The sequence below is a fragment of the Orcinus orca genome, chromosome 16, assembly GCF_937001465.1.
Source record: "Orcinus orca chromosome 16, mOrcOrc1.1, whole genome shotgun sequence".
In the NCBI taxonomy this organism is placed as follows: domain Eukaryota; kingdom Metazoa; phylum Chordata; class Mammalia; order Artiodactyla; family Delphinidae; genus Orcinus; species Orcinus orca.
Genome location: NC_064574.1, coordinates 14,788,116 through 14,806,926, shown reverse-complemented (window position 1 = coordinate 14,806,926; position 18,811 = coordinate 14,788,116). Strand labels below are relative to the sequence as shown.

General features: G+C 38.4%; 1 non-coding gene across 1 annotated transcript; it reads right to left on the bottom strand.

Moving 5' to 3' along the window:
- Positions 1-18,270: 18,270 nt before the first annotated feature.
- On the bottom strand, positions 18,271-18,374 carry LOC117202522 (U6 spliceosomal RNA). The gene has a single exon (XR_004484945.1). It is a non-coding gene; the product is annotated as a U6 spliceosomal RNA (small nuclear RNA).
- Between the last annotated feature and the right edge of the window lie 437 nt (positions 18,375-18,811).

Below are 18,811 nucleotides of genomic sequence, written 5' to 3'. Positions count from 1 at the left end.
TAAACCAGTGCTCTTCAAACTCCTGATCAGGTACAATATTTTGAAACAACCACCCCAATACTTATTTATTTATTTATTTACAAATTATATACATATTCTACTCTATTAACGTATTCTGTGAATGGTGAAGTAGATGCAAGAAAAAGTGTAAGAGGAAGTGATAAGGAAGAAAAAAATAATATTTTGAAAAAAATGACTCAATGACATTAAAATATCTTTTTACTCTCATTAAACCATTATTACTATTTGAATATTGAAAACAGTGTGACTTAATAGCCTTCATTATTTTTAAATTCTTGGTTTATAATTATATGTTAGATTTTAAAATCAATACTTGATTTTAATGGCTGTCAAAAATGGAAAAATAACCTCATAAAGATGTCTTCCAACTGGAAGAAGGGTTTTACTTGCTGCAGTCATTTTTAAAAATGCTTTCCGTCTTTTCCATTCCATATACCAATTTTGCAAAGGTTTTGGTTGAAATCCGTCTGGTTACTTCTGTCTTCCATGAGGTTAAGCTATTGTTCTTCAAAACAAATTGAAAAGTGTTGAATTTTTACGCTTGTAACACATGAGTTTAAAATCCACTGAAATGTTAGGTTGGGATGATTTTATTTTTTGTTTTGTTTTGTTATATACAATGGGATGATTTTAAATTATATCAGAAAAAGCCATTTCCAGGTCCTTAAATTGGGTACAGTTTCGAGCATTTATATAGGTAATTTACATACTTTTGGATAATGTAAATATATCAACAGTAATCCCTGAACAAGGATATTTGCAAACATTTGTTTTCAAAGTGTTCTCTCTGTAGTCCAATTTTCTTTCAGAAAGCAATCCTTTTCTCTCTCATTTTTAAGTGCCACCCTTACCCTGAAGGCCCTGAGTAAGCGTGTGCTGACCAAACGGCAGGAGTAGGAGGAATATGAGCTTTGCCCTCTTTCTCTGCCTGCATGATTCTTATCATCTTCTCCCCAAGGAATCTCTTTGGCCACTTGTTCATTGCCTTTTGGAAAGGGTTGGTTCAATTACAGCTAGAGTGGCCACAGAGCCCCCATCTGGTCCTCCTCCAGCTGTGCCCTCTCCGTGGGGGAGAAGTCAGCGAGGCGAAGGGGATGTGCACACCCAGAGGCCACGCATCATCTCCCCGACCCCCCCACCCTGGATCCTGGAATTTCATTCCAGGGCTGTTTGAGCTTCTTCCCCAGGGCCATTTGAGCTTCTTCCCCAGGGCCATCCTTCCAAGAACAGATTGCATCAGCAAGGTCCACGCCCTGCAGCCCCAGAGGAGGCCAAGGGCAGGGGGTCAGAGCTAGCACATATGGGCTGGCACGTGCAAATGTGTGCACAGAGCTTCTTGTGGTAGGATGGAGCTGGAGGTATAGGAGGAAAAGGGAGGTGAGCTGGGTGACATCCCAGCCAGAACATGGAGAAGTTCAAGAATTCTACATCTGAACCTGGCTTTCCAGGTCATCGTAAGGTATATTTGTAAAAGTAGGAGGCTAGAAAATGCTTTATTTAATATTTTTATATTTAGACATATGGCAAGTGGGCCTCCATTTGTACAATTGCCCTGGGTCCTGTAAACTGATGAGGGCAGTTGACTGGGGCACATTGGTGTCACTCAGCTGTCTCCTCTACATGGGCAGCCACTTCAGAAGGCCATTCAGTGGGGCTCTTCGTCAAATGCCATCCACGTATCGGGCACTCTCAGTTGAGCTCTTATTGCCAGAGGGCTCTAGGAGGCTGCTAGCCTGCAACAGGACAGTGCACCAGGATTTGTATTCTCCCAGTTAAAGACCACAGCGTCCACCAAATCAGTGAATGGTGGACTGGCGTAGATCTGAAAGTCTGAACCTACCAATATGAGATGATTCGCTCTGGGGGACTGGGAAAGAGAAAATTTCTCAGTTCCTCCCCAAACCTAAAAACCCATTTCAAGGGCTGCTATAATCACTTCCACTGTCAACGTGAAAGATATTCCAAAAACTATAGGGTGAAGATGCATAGTTTTCCGAGAATGGAGAGGGTACACAAATGATTTCTGAGTAGCATTTGTTAATTTCTAAGTAGCATAAGTTAATCAACTTACCTTCAACACGTGACAAATAAGTGAATGAATGAAAGTATGTTGCTTCCAGCCCCTCAACATTGGAAAACTCCAGCTCTTCCCTCTGAAGGTCTCAAACCCCCTAAAGGACCCAACACTATCTAACTCACAGTCAAAGGGGGCATCACTGCCAAATGGAATATTAAATATTAATAGAGCTGAATATCTTTCTTATTAGTTTAGTTTAAAAGTGTGCTTAAAAAAAAAAAAGTGTGCTTAGAAGTTCTTATGTTGTTTTCCTTGATCCCAGTGGATAATCTGACCTACTCCACCTTGGAGACACTGCCCTAAATTATGAATTCCAATGAGAGGAATTCCAATGGGAGGAGTCAAAAGCCTTAGAGCAGGATTTCTGCTAAAATAGATGGCAACCAACCAAGTCTTCTCCAATAAAAAAGGAGAAAATTCAATAACACATTTTAGTTGCCTAGTTGGAGAGAAAGCTTGAGAATTTCAACTCCTAACGATGAATGTGGAGAAATAGAACAGGGCCACAGCAGAGGAAGAAGTCGCTTAGAGAAGTCAGAACACCAGGACCTAGTTCAGCCTTTACCTAACTATGTGATTGCCTCAGTTTCCCCATTTGTAAAATCAGAGGGTCAGCCTTGATGTTCGCCAAGTTAAAAAGCTTAGATATGCATCAAACGAAGGGCTGCAAGTTCAAATGACTGTAAGGGTCAAGGAGAAAAGATATATGAATGAAGAAGTCCAGGAGCGACAACACAGGGAGTGGTGGAGACTGGTGACCTGGTGAGAAAAAACCACTACTCAGCTCCATTAGCTGGTGCCCGTTAGGCAGGAATAGAAGCTGACTATTGATAGGTGTTCCAGTTATTTCAGGAGAAACCAGGAGTCCAGATGTTATAGAATTTTGTATTATTATTCACGACGCCATCTAATTTTTTAAAACAATTTTTTGTAACACTGGGCAAACAAAATCCACCCAGAAGTCAGCTGCTTTAGAATACTGTCACTCATAACTACATTTCGACTTCACTGGCAACATTGGTTGGAAAGTACTTTATGTTGCCCTGTCCTCACACCCTTAATGTTTACTTCTGCTGAAGATGTTTATTCGCCTGGAAAGTGGCTCCCTAACAGAAACATTTGTCTTAACTGTTGGGGCAAATCATCCATTTGCTGGGAGACTAAGAAGAACGAGAGAGGCCAGCTTCTGAAAGCATTTGCGGATTTGTTTGTTTCTCTCTTTACGAGAGGCCAAAGTTGTCTTGGCATGGGATGGTGCCCTCCTGTACAGTTGGGATGCAAGTTTACAATCCAGCACTGCAAATCCAGCACCCGATAGGGAGACCTTGGTAACCACAGTGGAATTTCCACGCAATCCTAACATGCAACTGTCAGTGGGAAGATCCTTTCTTCCTTCCTCTTTCTCCTGTCCGTCTTTATTATCTGAGCCTGCTTCTTTGCTGATATTGTCATATTTTTTGAAAGAATATCAGGTTAATTCCTATCCTCCTATCCTCCTTGCTTCACACAATTTCATGCAAATGATCACTGCCTAAATGCACATTTCAAAGGGGACTCGTTTTATTCAGTCCTTCAGTCTTAACTTTGCCCTCCAAGCATGCCAGAGATACCTAGAGCCTTGATTTTTAATATAACTGTACAAAAAATTATGGGAAAAATGGGATCCAAATGATGGACTAGATTTTTTAAATAATCAGGCAAGAATTAATTTTTCAGAGTAATTGTCTCATGCTCTTTAAATATGTATTTTTCAGTGTTCTATGGCTTGAAGGGACAATTTTAAATTAGTGTATAGAGTAGGCTCTGAATCATAAAATAAAAACTCTAGCAGTTAAACTTTGTCATCTTGGCTGCAAAACTCTATTTTGTCTAAACAAAATTCTGCCTTCCTGATAAATCCACTTTCCTCCCCCTATTCCACTGTCTAAATAATTTTGTCAGTGGAAAGATAGAGGATTGTTGTTTTAATAATTGCAACTTAGAGATGTTGTGGCCAGAGGAATTCTAAGATGATCCCCGTGGTCTCCTCCCTGATGTTAACGCCCTGTAGAATTCCCTCCCCTCGTGCGGGGGCCCTTGTGACTCGCTCCTAGCCAGTAGAATTTGGCAAAGGTGATGGGATGTCTCTCCCTTAATTAGGTTACATTATATGGCAAAGGTGAAGGTGGTCACTCCTGTGATTTTTATATATATATACATATATTATTGAATTAATATAAATATTATATATATATAAAACTTCACAGGAATTTTATATATAAAATATGTATATAAAGATTTTATGTGTGTGTGTGTGTGTGTGTGTGAGAGAGAGAGAGAGAGAGAGAGAACCCTGTTGCTAGCACGCACTAGCGTAAGAGAGAGAGATTCTGGCCTTGAAGCAAACAGCTACGTGTGAGCTCTCTGTGGTGAGTGTGAGTGTTACTGACCCAGATCCTTGAACTCTTTAATCTATAGAAATTGATGAGTCCAGATGAGAAATTCAGGAAGGCTTTATTGGGACTCAAGATGCAGCACAAGGTAGGAAGAGCTGGTAAAAGGTGCCCTTGCTAGCTCCGGAAGAGGGTGGGCTGGTCCCTTAAATGGGGTGAGGGGGTGGGGCAGATCGGTGGGTGGGGTTGGGGGCGTGGCTCAGGTGGCCTGGCCACCCCCTTGCTGGTTCTGCGTGCAGGGATCATGTACAGGACCCTGCTTTTGCTCCAGGCAGCTCAGAAGTGGCAGTTGGTTTGTGGCCTTTTTGTATCTTACTGTTCGTATTTTGCCCCAGCTGTGCATGCGTGCGGTTATTTTTAGTCCTGTTAGTTTCTTTGTACGCCGTCGCTGGAGGAGATGTTTGTCCAGGTGCAAGCACTACAGCAAAGGTCCAGGTGCCAGGTCCCAGCCTGTCTCATGATCTCCCTAGGTGAGTGTGAACTCTCTAGGGTGAGTGTGAGCTTTCTGTGATGAATTGAACTGCCTATGGTGAGGACCACGCGGCAGGAAACTGCAGGTAGCCTCCGGGATCTGAGGGTGGCCTCCAGCTGATGGCCTTTCAGGAGCTGGGCCCTCAGTCATTGCAGCCACAAGGAAATGAATTGTGCCACCAACTTGAATGAGATTGGGAGTAGGTCCTTCCCGAGTTGTTAAGCCTCCAGGTGAAAACGTAGCCTGGCTAGACCCTGACTGTGGCCTGGTGAGACATTGCGCAGAGGACCAAGTGAAGCTGTGCCTGGACTCCTGACCCACAGAAACTGTGAGCTAGTAAATGCATGTTGTTTTAAGCCACTTAGTTTATGATAATTGGCTGCACAGCAATAGAAAACTAATACAGAATTCATTTATGAGGACTTTTGCAAATGTGTCTAATTATAGAACTTCTTTAATGCTGAGAAAGACTGTAGTCCCACCCTTTCATTTTTCAGAGGAGCCCCTGGAATCAGAAATGGGAGCAGTGATAAAGCCAGGAACCAGGAATCCTGCCTCCTGGGAAATGGATTTTGTCCAAAAATCACATACCTCAAGATAGAATAATGATAGCTAGCATTTTATTATGTACCAAGTCTGTGCTATATGATTTGCATAGATTATTATTTTAACCTAAAATAATTTCTCTTTTTGAAATGATCATTTTACAATTTATTTTTAATTACCCCAATAATACACTAATACGTTATCATCATTTTAAAAATCATTTCAAAAAGAATACAAATAAAGTGAAGTTTTCCCTTGACCCATCTTCTACCCTTCCTCTAAAACCAATCCCCTTCCCTTTAAGGAACCACTGGTATTAGCTTTATATGTACATTTTCAGAGTATATGTTGGGGGAGACAGAGGAGGGAGGGAGCAAAAGAGAGAGAGGAGAAAGAGAGTTGTGTATTGTGGGATTTTTATTTTTACATAAATGGGACCATATTTTACATATTTGTTTTGTAATTCCCTTTCACTTAATAATATATCCTGTTATGTGTTTATGAACATACACCTCTACTTCATTCTTTTTAACTGCTGCATATAATTTCTATACTCTAATTTATTTAACCAATTCCCTATCGGTTTAACTGCTTTCCAATTTTTTGCTATTATAATACTTTGATGAAGATCCTTGTATATGCTTTCCTGTGCCCCTACATGATTCTTTTTCTAAGATAGATAAATAGAAGTTGACTTTCTGAGCTAAAAGATAGGCACACCTTAAATTTATATGAATATATAAAAATTTAAAACAAAAGAATATAAATACATAAATTTTAAAGTATATATAAATATATACATACATATATTATTATTGTTGAATTTTCCTCTATAAAGGCTGAATAATATATACATATCCCAATACTTTATGAGCATATCCATTTGCTTACGACTGTAGCCAAACTGGTTATTATTCATCTTTTTGTGTGTTTACCAACCTGCAGGTACAAAAGGATATTTCAGTGTGTTTTATTTTGGGTAGTCCTGACTTTTAATGAGGTTGAGCATCTTTTAAAGTGCTTATTGGCCATTTCCCCTTTGTGGCTTATTAACTGCATATTCATACTCTTTATTCACTAGTCTGCTGGGTTGTTTGTTTTTTTCTTACCGATTTGTAGGAACTCTTGATAAATGTATTCTGTTTTATATTTAGCAAATCTTTCTTCTAAACTGTCCCTTGTCTTTTAATTTGATCTCTTTTGCTATACAAAGTTTTAAACTTTTTGTAGTCAAATTCATCAATCTTCTTCATTATAGCTTTTGCCTTTTTGTTTATTTTGTTTTGTTTTAGTTGTTGTTGTTTGATTTTGCTCAAGGAAGGCCTCCCTGCCGTAATGTTGCAGAAGTAGTGCCATGTTATTTTTCTAATATCTTTCTTATTTTTTAATATGTATTTTATTTTATTACACATGGAATTTGTTTTAATGACTGAAGAGAGGTAAGAATTAGCCTTTCCCAATGGAAAACTGATTGTTCCAACAGCATTGAGTGATCCATACTTTCCCCACTGAGCAAAACAAATTTGCATTAATATGTGTTTGTTCCTAGACTCCATATTCTATTACATTGATCTGTTTGTGTCTTTATGCCAACACTTTTCAGTTTTAATCACTATAACTCCTTTATCTGTTCTGATATCTGGTCAGGCAATTTGTTACTCATTTTTAAGATGTTTTTGTTACACGTTTCCTCTTTTGTCAGATGAATTATGGAATCAGCTTATCACACTCCTAAATATTGATATATCGGTATGTGTATATGCATCTGTATATATACATATATATGTACATGCATCTGTGTGTATATGAGTCTGTCTGTATATGTGTATATAGCTCTGTCTACTGAGGGGGCCTGAAAGCAGAGACACAATGGTAGCGATGGACACACTTAGCGCCCAGATGTTGGTTTCTAAAAATTATTTTCCACTGTAAGGAACTGAAGCTTTTTGGAGAAATGGCTAATTCCAGGACTGGATCAAGACAAGTAGAAGATGAACCTGAGCATCTTGTGCCAGAAGGGAAGGAAGTACTCAAAGAATGATGGGGACATGTCACATGGACACAGAAGCCAGAATGAAGAGGCTCCCACTGGCCGCATCTGGGACAGTCTGGTCATGAAAATAAATAGATAGTAACAGATGATAGCCATCAAAGAAAAGAGTATGAATAAATAACTTAATGCATTGAAAGTTTGATGAGAAACAGAATATGTACATAGTCTCAAAGTTTATCCCCACAAAATACCTATTAATTACAAAGGAAAAAAAGAGTAACTGGACAGTGGAGAAGCCTGGCAGATACCACTTTAATTAAGCATCAGAGTTAATATCACCAGACAAATTGAAAATGTGTGTTATGATCCTACTACTGGGCATATACCCTGAGAAAACCATAATTCAAAAAGAGTCGTGTACCACAATGTTCATTGCAGCTCTATTTACAGTAGCCAGGACATGGAAGCAACCTAAGTGTCCATCGACAGATGAATGGATAAAGAAGATGTGGCACATATATACAATGGAATATTACTCAGCCATAAAAAGAAATGAAATTGAGTTATTTGTAGTGAGGTGGATGGACCTAGAGACTGTCATACAGAGTGAAGTAAGTCAGAAAGAGAAAAACGAATACCGTATCGTAACACATATATATGGAATCTAAAAAAAAAAAAGGTTCTGAAGAACCTAGGGGCAGGACAGGAATAAAGACGCAGATGTAGAGAATGGACTTGAGGACACTGGGAGGGGGAAGGGTAAGCTGGGATGAAGTGAGAGAGTAGCATGGACATATATACACTACCAAATGTAAAGTAGATAGCTAGTGGGAAGCAGCTGCATAGCACAGGGAGATCAGCTCGGTGCTTTGTGACCATCTAGAGGGGTGGGATAGGGAGGGTGGGAGGGAGATGCAAGAGGCAGGAGATATGGGAACATATGTATATGTATAGCTGATTCACTTTGTTATAAAGCAAAAACTAACACACCATTGTAAAGCAATTATACTCCAATAAAGATGTGGAAAAAAAAAAAAAGAAAATGTGTGCTATGAAGAACACATCATCATTCTGTGGTATTCTTGCCAAAGATACATAACCTGAATCTAATCATGAGACAACACCAGATTAATCTAAATGAGAGACATTCTGCAAACAACTGGCATTTTATCAATAATAGCATATTCTGTAATATGTAATACCATATTATAGTATATCATATAGTGTATTATAATATATGGTATTATATATTATATGTTTTATGTATGTTACAATATATAGTATATACATTACATATTGAAATACTATGTCATTGCTTTCTTTTAAAATATACATTATATTTTAGAATATATACGTGTTTTCTTTTTTTTTTAAATTTCATTTATTTATTTATTTTTGGCTGTGCTGGGTCTTTTCTGTGCGTGGGCTTTCTCTAGTTGCGGCGAGCAGGGGCCACTCTTCATCGCAGTGCGCGGGCCTCTCACTGTCGCGGCCTCTCTTGTTGCAGAGCACAGGCTCCAGACGCGCAGGCTCAGTAGTTGTGGCTCATGGGCCTAGTCGCTCCGCGGCATGTGGGATCTTCCCAGACCAGGGCTCGAACCCGTGTGCCCTGCATCGGCAGGCAGACTCTCAACCACTGCGCCACCAGGGAAGCCCTACGTGTTTTCTTTTTTAAGATATAAATCTTTCCAGATCTTTCTAATATACAAATTCTTCTGGACAGTTCTCTGGATATTTATAAGTACTTGTGTATTCACACATATTCTTTTTGTTTTTTTCTTTTTTATTTCTTTTACTTTTTTGCATTGGTCTTCCTGGAATCTCATTTCTGCCTTTCAACTCAAGGAGTCAGCTGGGCTCTGCCTGTGTTTTCCCTCCCTGTTCTGGAAACTCTCTCAAGGTAGTGAGCTGGGACAATGGTAGGGCTCACCTTGTTTGTTTCCCATCTATTAAGGAATACAGTTCTTCGTTATCTGATCTCCAGTGTCTTTTAAACGCTTGTCATTCCGTTTTGTCTAGGTTTTTGACTGTTTAAAACAGGAGGGTAACTCTGGTCCCTGTTATCCCATCTTAGTTAGAAAGGAGGTCAGTATTTTCATGTTGCAATTCTTGGTTACAGAGATGGTTGCAGAGAGTTAATAATTGGTCAGTTCCTTAAAAGAAATAGAAGACAAAGTTGTCACTGCAAAAATGTTTATTACAATAACTGAGTGTTACAAGAGTTGAGGAGGACAGACTTCAGCACACTCAACTAAGCAAGGTCACTCTGACCCTGAAATTCTATTGAAATTCTATTAAATGCCCATCCAAGATTTAGTACCATTCCCCAAGATTCTTTCTCTCTCTCTTTTTAAAAATTTCTGGGTATTTCTGGTTCACCTAGTAACTTCTGATTAGATTTCCAGCTTCTGCAGAATTCTCATTACTTAATTTACAACATACTACTCTAGGTTTACCTAGAGTAGTTTACCATGCCCTAGGTGTGGCCTATCCATGGACTATGGCTCTGTTCATTACTCTGATTCACTCCCTCTCCCCATAAAAATAATAATAATAATAATAATAGGTCAGTTCCTTTATCATCACTTGTTAGATCTTTGGGATTTAACTGTTTATTTTTTCCCACAATTCCCAAACACCACTTCACCCCCATACCTATGACTTGGTTGATAATGCTGTGACTTTTAAAGTTCAATTTATTTAAATTAAAAAAAAAAAGACAGTTCACCCATTTCTCCCACCTACCCGCATCCCCAGCACCCCCCTCTTGCAACCATCAGTCTGTTCTCTGTATCTATGAGCTTGGGTTTTCTTTGGGTTTTTGTTTGTCTGTTTGTTTTGTTTCTAGAGTCCATGTTAGAGAGATGATACAGTGTTTGTCTTTCTCTATCTGACTTATTTCACTTAGCATAATGCCATTGAGGTCCATCCATATTGTTGCAAATGGCAGAATTTTCTTCTTTTTATGGCTGAATAATATTCCACTGTATATATACGTATATCACAATTTCTTTATCCATCAATGAACACTTAGGTTGTTTCCATACCTTGGCTACTGTAAATCATGCTGCAACAAACATGGGAGTGCATATATCTTTTCAAATGTTTTCATTTCCTTCAGATAAATATCCAGAAGTGGAATTGCTGGATCATACAGTTGTTCTGTTTTTAATTTTTTGAGGAACCAACAAACTCTTTTCCATAGTGCTTGCACCAATTTACATTCCCACCAACAGTGCGCAAGGGTTCCCTCCCTTTTCTCTACATCCTCACCAACACTTGTTGTTTCATGTCTTTTTGATAATAGCCATTCTAACACGGATGAGGTAATATCTCATTTCGTTTTGATTTGCATTTCTCTGATGATTAGTGATGTTGAGCATCTTTTCATGTGCCTGCTGGCCATCTGATGTCTTCTTTGCAAAAATGTCTGTTCAGATCTTCTTTCCATTTTTTAATCAAATTGTTTGATTTTTGCTATTGAGTTATATGTGTTCTTTATATATTTTGGTTATTAGATATATGATTTACAATTATTTTTCTCCCATTCAGTATGTTGCCTTTTCAGTAGGAGTACAGTTTCATTTGCTTTGCCTGTGGCTGTGCAATTTTCCCAACACCATTTATCAAAAGAGACGAACCTTTCCCCATTGTATATTCTTGTCTCCTTTGTTGTAAATTAACTGATCATATATGCATGGGTTTATTTCTGGGCTTTCTATATTCTCTCCTATTGATTTATGCCTAATTGCTTTGGCTATGACCTCCAATACTATATTGGATAAAATTGGTGAAAGTGGGCATCCTTGTCTTGTTCCGATTTTAAACAGATAGCTTTCACCTTTTCACCACTGAGAATAATGTTAGCTGTGGGCTTGTCATATATGTATGGCCTTTATCATGTTGAATTACATTTCCTCTATATCCACAGTGTTGAGAGGTTTCTTTTAATCATAAATGGATGTTGAATTTTGTCAAATGCTTTTTTGCATCTACTGAGTGATCGTATGATTTTTATCCTTTATTTTGTTAATGTGGTGTATCACATTGACTGATTTGTAGGTGTTAAACCATCCTTGCATCCCTGGAAAAAATCCCACTTGATCATGGCATATGATGCTTTTAATGTATTGTTGGATTCCGTTTGCTAATATTTTGTTGAAGATTTCACATCTAACTTCATCAGGAATATTGGCCTGTAAATTGCTTTTTCTGTAGCATTCTTGTCTGGTTTTGGTATCAGGGTAATGCTGGACTCTTAAAATGTGTTTGGAAGAGTTCTCTCCTCTTCTATATTTTGGAAGAGTTTGAGGAGGATTGGTATTAATTCTTCTTTGACTGTTAAGTGGAATTCACCATCTGGTCCTCGACTTTTGTTTGTTCAGAGGTTTTTGATTATAGTTTCAATCTCCTTGTTAGCAATCAGTCTGTTCAGATTTTCTGTTTCATCGTGATTCAGTCTTGGTAGGTTGTATGTTTCTAGGAATTTATCCATTTCTTCTAGGTTGTTCAATTGGTTGGCATCATGGTCTCCTATGATTGTTCATAATAGTCTCCTATGATCTTTTGTGTTTCTGTGGTATCAGGTGTACATTTATCATTACTGATTTTATTTATTTGAGCCCTCTCTCTCTGTTTTTTCTTGGTAAGTCTGCCTAAAGGTTTGTCAGTTTTGTTTATCTTATGTTTATTCTTTTTATAATACTTAAACACTGTCATACTGTTTATGACATCCTACAAATTGCATTTCCCACACATATAGATTCACCTCCTTTTTAAATACTGTCAAATATGGATACACCAGGGCACTTATCCATTTCTCTTTAGTTGTCTTTTGTTTCCATCTGCTTACTCTTTTTTTTTTTTTTTTTTTTTGGCGGTGCCACATGGCATGTGGGACCTTAGTTCTCCAACCAGGGATCGAACCTACGCCCCCTGCATTGGAAGCCCAGAGTCTTAACCACTGGACCACCAGGGAAGTCCCTCCATCTGCTTACTCTTAGAAACAAGATTTGATGAAATCTTCTTGTATATGCTCACTGTAGGCTACTTTACCTGTTTCTCTAGAGAGGAGTTGGATTATAGAGTTCCTGGGTTACTCTTTACATTTTAATTGGTATTCCCAAATTTCTGTCTTCAGTGGTCACACCAATTTGAACTTACAAGGAATATTTCACAAGAGAAATCATTATGCACACAAAACCCAATAACCTGTAGAGTTTAATGTTGAATGTGGCAGAGACTCAGTATGTATTCTCCCTTCCTACCTTAGGAATAGAATACAGCTGACACTTGAGCAACATGGATTTTTATATACACGGATTTTTTCAATAAATACATAGTATAGTACTACACAACCAGCAGTTGGTTGGATCTACAGATGTGGAACCACAGATACAGAGGACCCACTGTAAAGTTATACTCAGATTTTTGACTGCAGGTCGGTCGGCACGTCTAACCCCTGCATTGTTCAAGGGTCAACTGTATTTAACTTGGCACTGTCTGTCTGCCTAAATAAAAATAAAATCCACATTTCCCAAACTCCCATGCAGCTAGACACAGTAGAGCACTAAATTCTGGTCAATAGAACGTGATTGAGGTGATGCGTTCAATTTCTGGGCAGATCCGTTAGGAGAAAAGAGTGAGTCCTACAGCTCTTTTCCCCCTTCCTGCAGGCTGGAATGCAGATGTGATTACTGGAGTTAGGGCAGCCATCTTGGACTATGAAATGGAAGCCACTAGTTGATGGCAGAGCAACAAAACAGAAGGACCCTGGGTCCCAGATGATTGTGGAGCCTCCAAACCAGCCATCAACTACCAACCCAGACTTTTAAGGGGGAAAAAGGAAAGTGCATCAAATAAAAGCCACTTTTGGGGAATGTCTTTCTGTCACAGCAGCCAAACTGATAACCTAAATAATGCAATTACTAAATGCTGAAAGATAATTATCTGGTAAAAAGTCATCATTCCAACTGGGGGGATTATAAAAAATTATTTTATTTGATCTTCCCAGTAATTCTATGAGGAGGGAAGTTTGTATATAGGTATTTAACTGCCATTAATGTTGCAGATTGTTAAAAATGCTTATAGTACAACTATTTTATTCCCCTTGGGATTTTTCTACACTGTTGGAGAGAGAAGGCCAAGCGATTCAGCTCTGTTGAAGCAACCAGGAAGAAATGCTGTCCAAACCAACTGGGGTTTTGGCAATGAATCCGCATTTGTTCACCAGTGTAGCTATTGTTTAGATTCCACTGTTCTGAAAAATTAAGTGGTTCACGATTTTAAATTTTTTCCTAATCCGAGTGTAATGAATGACCTTTCTTCTCCTTAGGTCACTAAAAAGAATTTTCTTGTGTTTGTGGCTAATTTCTTAATGGCAGAGGTCCAAATAAGGGGAGGGGGGGACGCTTAGGTCAAAACTAAACATGGGATGAGAGAAGGATCCTGGATTTCCTGCGGCTTATTCCATTTTCAGTCATCCATACTGCTTGCTCTACATGTGTCTGAGTGGTTTTTGTGTACAGAATAAGCTGTACACAAGTTCTAGGAAACAATTTTCAATTACTAAAGTTACCATTTACCAAACCTAGCTTCTCCCCCTTGGGTTTTTAAGTTTCCTTTTTGAAATCTATTGTTCCATTTCTAAGAGCACAGTAACAAATTCAGCTGTTGTTTTTAAGGAAGTCATGGATTCATGTTTGGTCCCACTTATAAACTTAGCTAAGTAAATGCCTTAAGCCACTTGAAACTGCATTTCTAAATTTGATAATCTGGATTTTCTTTGCAAGTACTTTAATTATTCAATGTTTCTACTTCTCAATCAATCTTATAAATCTATCAGGTCACATAGAGTAAATCTTAAATTCTCTTAAGTGTTCCAAATGATTGCATATAAACTTAGTAAGACTTTGGTGGGGGCAGTGGTGGTGGGATGAACTGGGAGATTGGGATTGACATGTATACACTAATATGTATAAAATAGATAACTCACAAGAACCTGCTGTATAAAAAATAAAATTAAAAAAAACTTAGACATTGAGGTAAAAATTGCACATTTAAGCAATGCTTCAGTTACATTCAAAATGATAATTAACAAGTCTGACCAATATGCTACTCTGAAAGGTCTAAGTCTCTTAAACATAAGTCTCTTAAAGTATGTAAATTACTAAATATGAACACTTTCCTTCTTAACAAAACATATTAATGTGATGATTTTGACCTTGTTGAGTATTTCCACATTTATTTCTGAATCTTATCTCATTTAAAATATGCTTCCTGATAAAATTGCTTTCCCATTTAGGCTATTTCTATAGTTAACTCTAAATGTTCCTGGGGTTTAAAGATTCTTATCTTCTAGGGGGATTATTACCCTCAGGTAACGAGGCTGTTCCCAACTAGACTTCTTAACTTGGGGTGTGTGGATAGAATTCAGGGAGTCTGTAAAGTTGGATGTAAAAAATGTATCTTTATTTTCACCAACTTCTAAGTGAAATTTAGCATTCCCTTCAAATGTGAATGTGGCAATAAACCATAGTATATGAGCAGGACCTTGATTGACTCTGTTGCCAGTAGAAATCGCAGGTATTTCCATATCACATTATGGCTGTTGCAAACACCTTGAAATATCTTTATATTCAGCAGTACTTCAACATTACGGAACTTATAGGCCTGCTGCTAGATCTCACTATTTAATGTACTAATAAAGGAACTCACATGACTCCATCATAATATTTCAATATTTTTATTGAGGTATAATTGAAGTATAATAAACTGGAAATATTTTAAGGGTTAAATGTTATCATTTTTGATACACATACATATATATATATATACCATGAAACCATCAACACAATTCACACACTGGACTTTTCCATCACATCCCCAGCAGTTTCTCTGAGCCCCTCTGTAATCCATCCTTCCCTCCACACCCACCTACAGGTGACAATTGCTTTGCTTTCTGTCACTGTAAATTAGTTTGCATTTTTGAGAAATTTATATAATTAGAATCATGTGTTGGGTCTTTTTGGGGAGAGTGAGGCTTCTGGCATTTTCACTCAACATAAAGATTTTGATATTCATCTATGTTGTGTGTGTATCATACGTTCTTTTATTGCTGAGTAGTAATCCATTGCATGGATATACCACAATCTGTTTATTCATTTACCTGCTAATGGATAGTTTCACTGTTTCCAATTCTTAGCAGTTACAAATAGACTTACTATTAACATTCGTATACAGTTCTTTGCGTGGATTTGTGTTTTCCTTCCTCTTGGGTGTCAGATGGCTGGGTCATATGGTGGGGGGATGTTTAACTTTTTGAGAAACTGCCAAATTGTTTTCCAAAGCGGTTGCACCATTTTACATCCCAGCCAGCAGTGTATGAGAGTTTAGCTGCCCCATATCCTTGTCAGCACTTGGTACAGTCAGTCTTTTTAATTTTAGCCAATCTAATGGCTACGTAGTGGTATTTCTTTATATATATATATATATATATTTGGGGTTTTTTTTTGCGGTACGCGGGCCTCTCACTGTTGTGGCCTCTCCCGTTGTGGAGCACAGGCTCCGGACGTGCAGCCTCAGCGGCCATGGCTCACGGGCCCAGCCACTCCACGGCATGTGGGATCTTCCCGGACCGGGGCACGAACCCGTGTCCCCTGCATCGGCAGGCAGACTCTCAACCACTGCGCCACCAGGGAAGCCCATCATTATATTTTAATGTACATTTCCGTGATGATTGATGATGTTGAGCATCTATTTTTGTGCCTATTGGCAATTTGTATATCTTCTCCTATGAAGTGTTGGTTCTAAAGTTTTCCCAGTTTTTAATTGAGTTATTTGTTTTGTAAAAGTTATTGAGTTGTTAAGGTTCTTCGTGTATCGTTATATATCCCTTATATTTTTTATATCTGTATGATAGAAGTATTATATTCTAGTCTATAGCTTGCTCTTTATTTTCTCAGTTTTGTCTTTTGAAGAACAAAAGTTTTATATTTTGACAAAGCTCAGTTTACCAATGTTCATGGTTTGTACTTTCAGTGTTCTTAGAAATGTTTGACTACTGCAAAGTTGCAATGATTTTCTCCCTATGTTGTCTTCTGGAAGGTTTATGGTTCTAGGCTTTCCATTTAGGGCTGTGATCCATTCGGAGTTAATTTTTGTGAATAATGTGAGGTAAATTTTTTTCTTATCAGTAAAAAATAAGACATTAAATTGTTTCTTATCAGTATTCAGTTTCCCAGCACCCTATGTGCATTATAAGCGTTTTTGTTTATATAGAAGCATTTTTCTGAGAAGATGTCCTTAGACTTAAGCAGATTGCCAAAGAGGTCCCTGGCATATGTTCTAGAGATTCCAGCAGAGTAAGAGATAAGAACCTGCAGACATCAAGGGAAAGCGCTCTCGATATGCATGTTAGGAATCCATCATGTCAGCCCACCTGGTTTGGGGAGACCCTTTTTTAGGACGATGACGTTGCATAACAACCAGAGATTTGGGCAAGAGGGCTGACTGGAGTCTTGTCAGAAATGTGGATGGGATGCCCCGAACCACACCACGAATTGTTATGCTGATGATTTTATAATTTTAAGAAGGATTGCTCACAGCCCCTGGTCTACTCATGGATGTCTGTTACCGCCTCCCGTGTGATTACTTGCTTGAATTTCACACGTCTTTTGTCCTCAGGACATATCTAAATCATCCTGTTTAGGCAGGGTGGCCATCTGTCCCAGTTTGCCTGGAACAGTCCTGGTTTATGCTTTATTTGATTTGATTTTTTGCTTTTTTTATTGAAATATAATTGATTTACAATTTGTGTTAGTTTCTGGTGTACAGCAAAGTGACTCAGTTATACATGTATATACTTTTTCATATTCTTTTCCATTATGGTTTATCACAGGATATTGAACATAGTTCCTGTACTACACAGTAGGACCTTGTTGTTTATCCTTTCTCTATATACTAGTTCACATCTGCTAACCCCAAACATGCTTTATTATTAATAGTGCCCATTTCACTCTCAAAAGTTCCACTCTCTCCTGTACCAATATCAGGAAGCGTTCTGATTTGTTCAAGTAGTTCTGTTGGTTTCTATCTTATAGGCTTTGAGAATCACGAACACAGTGAAGCACTTTGAAATCCATGACTTTCAAGCTTGACTCTGCAGAGCTCTGGGTGCTCCTGCAAGACCCTTTATAAGTACCTGCAGGAGAAAGGTGCAAGCCACGAGGCTGAGATTTTTTTTTTTTTTTCGATCTCTGCTGTTTATTCACTACCAGGCAGGTGACAACACAGTTTTATTTCACTTTTCCCCTCTGATGCTAAAGCATAAGCTATCTTTTAATTCTGACACATTTATCCATTCCAGAGACAGTATGAAAAACAGTCATCTAGCCATTTATTACCTTGGACTTTTCAGGCCAAACTGGGGTTGCTGTCTCATTTATAAGCCAGGGCAACAAGGGTGATTCCAGGTGGATGGGTTAAAAATGGAAAATATGAGCTCTTCAACAGAGCCTGGGACTTTTCGCCTCTGTTTTCCATATGGTGATTCTATATATGCTTGCCTTTTTTTTTTTTTTTTTTGGCCATGCAGCAAGGCTTGTGGGATCCTAGTTCCCCAGCCAGGCATTGAACCCGGGCCCTCCGCAGCAAAAGTGCAGAGTCCTAACCACTGGATTGCTAGGGAATTCCCTATGCTTCCTTTTTAGTCTTTTTAATGGATCTGTATAGAAACGTGAAATGCTTCATAAATTTGCATGTCATCCTTGCTCAGGGGCCACGCTAATCTCCATATCATTCCAATTTGAGTATATGTGCTGCCAAAGCAAGTACAATATGCTTACTTTTGAATACAAGAAAGTTTGAAAGCCACTGATGTAATTGATCACATTTTCCTCTTTGCATTGGCTGCCAGGAAGCTCAGCATCTAATTCTCAGTCCACCACTAACAGTGCTCAGGGCCTCCTAGCCTACATATTTATGAGACTCTCACCCTTGACTTTCTTTTCTTTCCCTCCCCATGTTTCCCCTTCACCTGCTTTTCTTGTTTTCTCATTCTGCTGCCACATGTATGTTTTTGCATGCAAACTCAAATCCTTTTTGGAAAGAGCCAAGGTTTAAATGAGTGCATTAAAACAAAAAGGAATACTTTTTCTGTAGAGGAGGTTTTTGCAGATGGGAAAGGAATGTGTATAGAAATAAGGCATAATTTGGCATGGAGAGTACACATGTGTGTTTGTAGGATATGTATATACATGTTGGAAACGTTG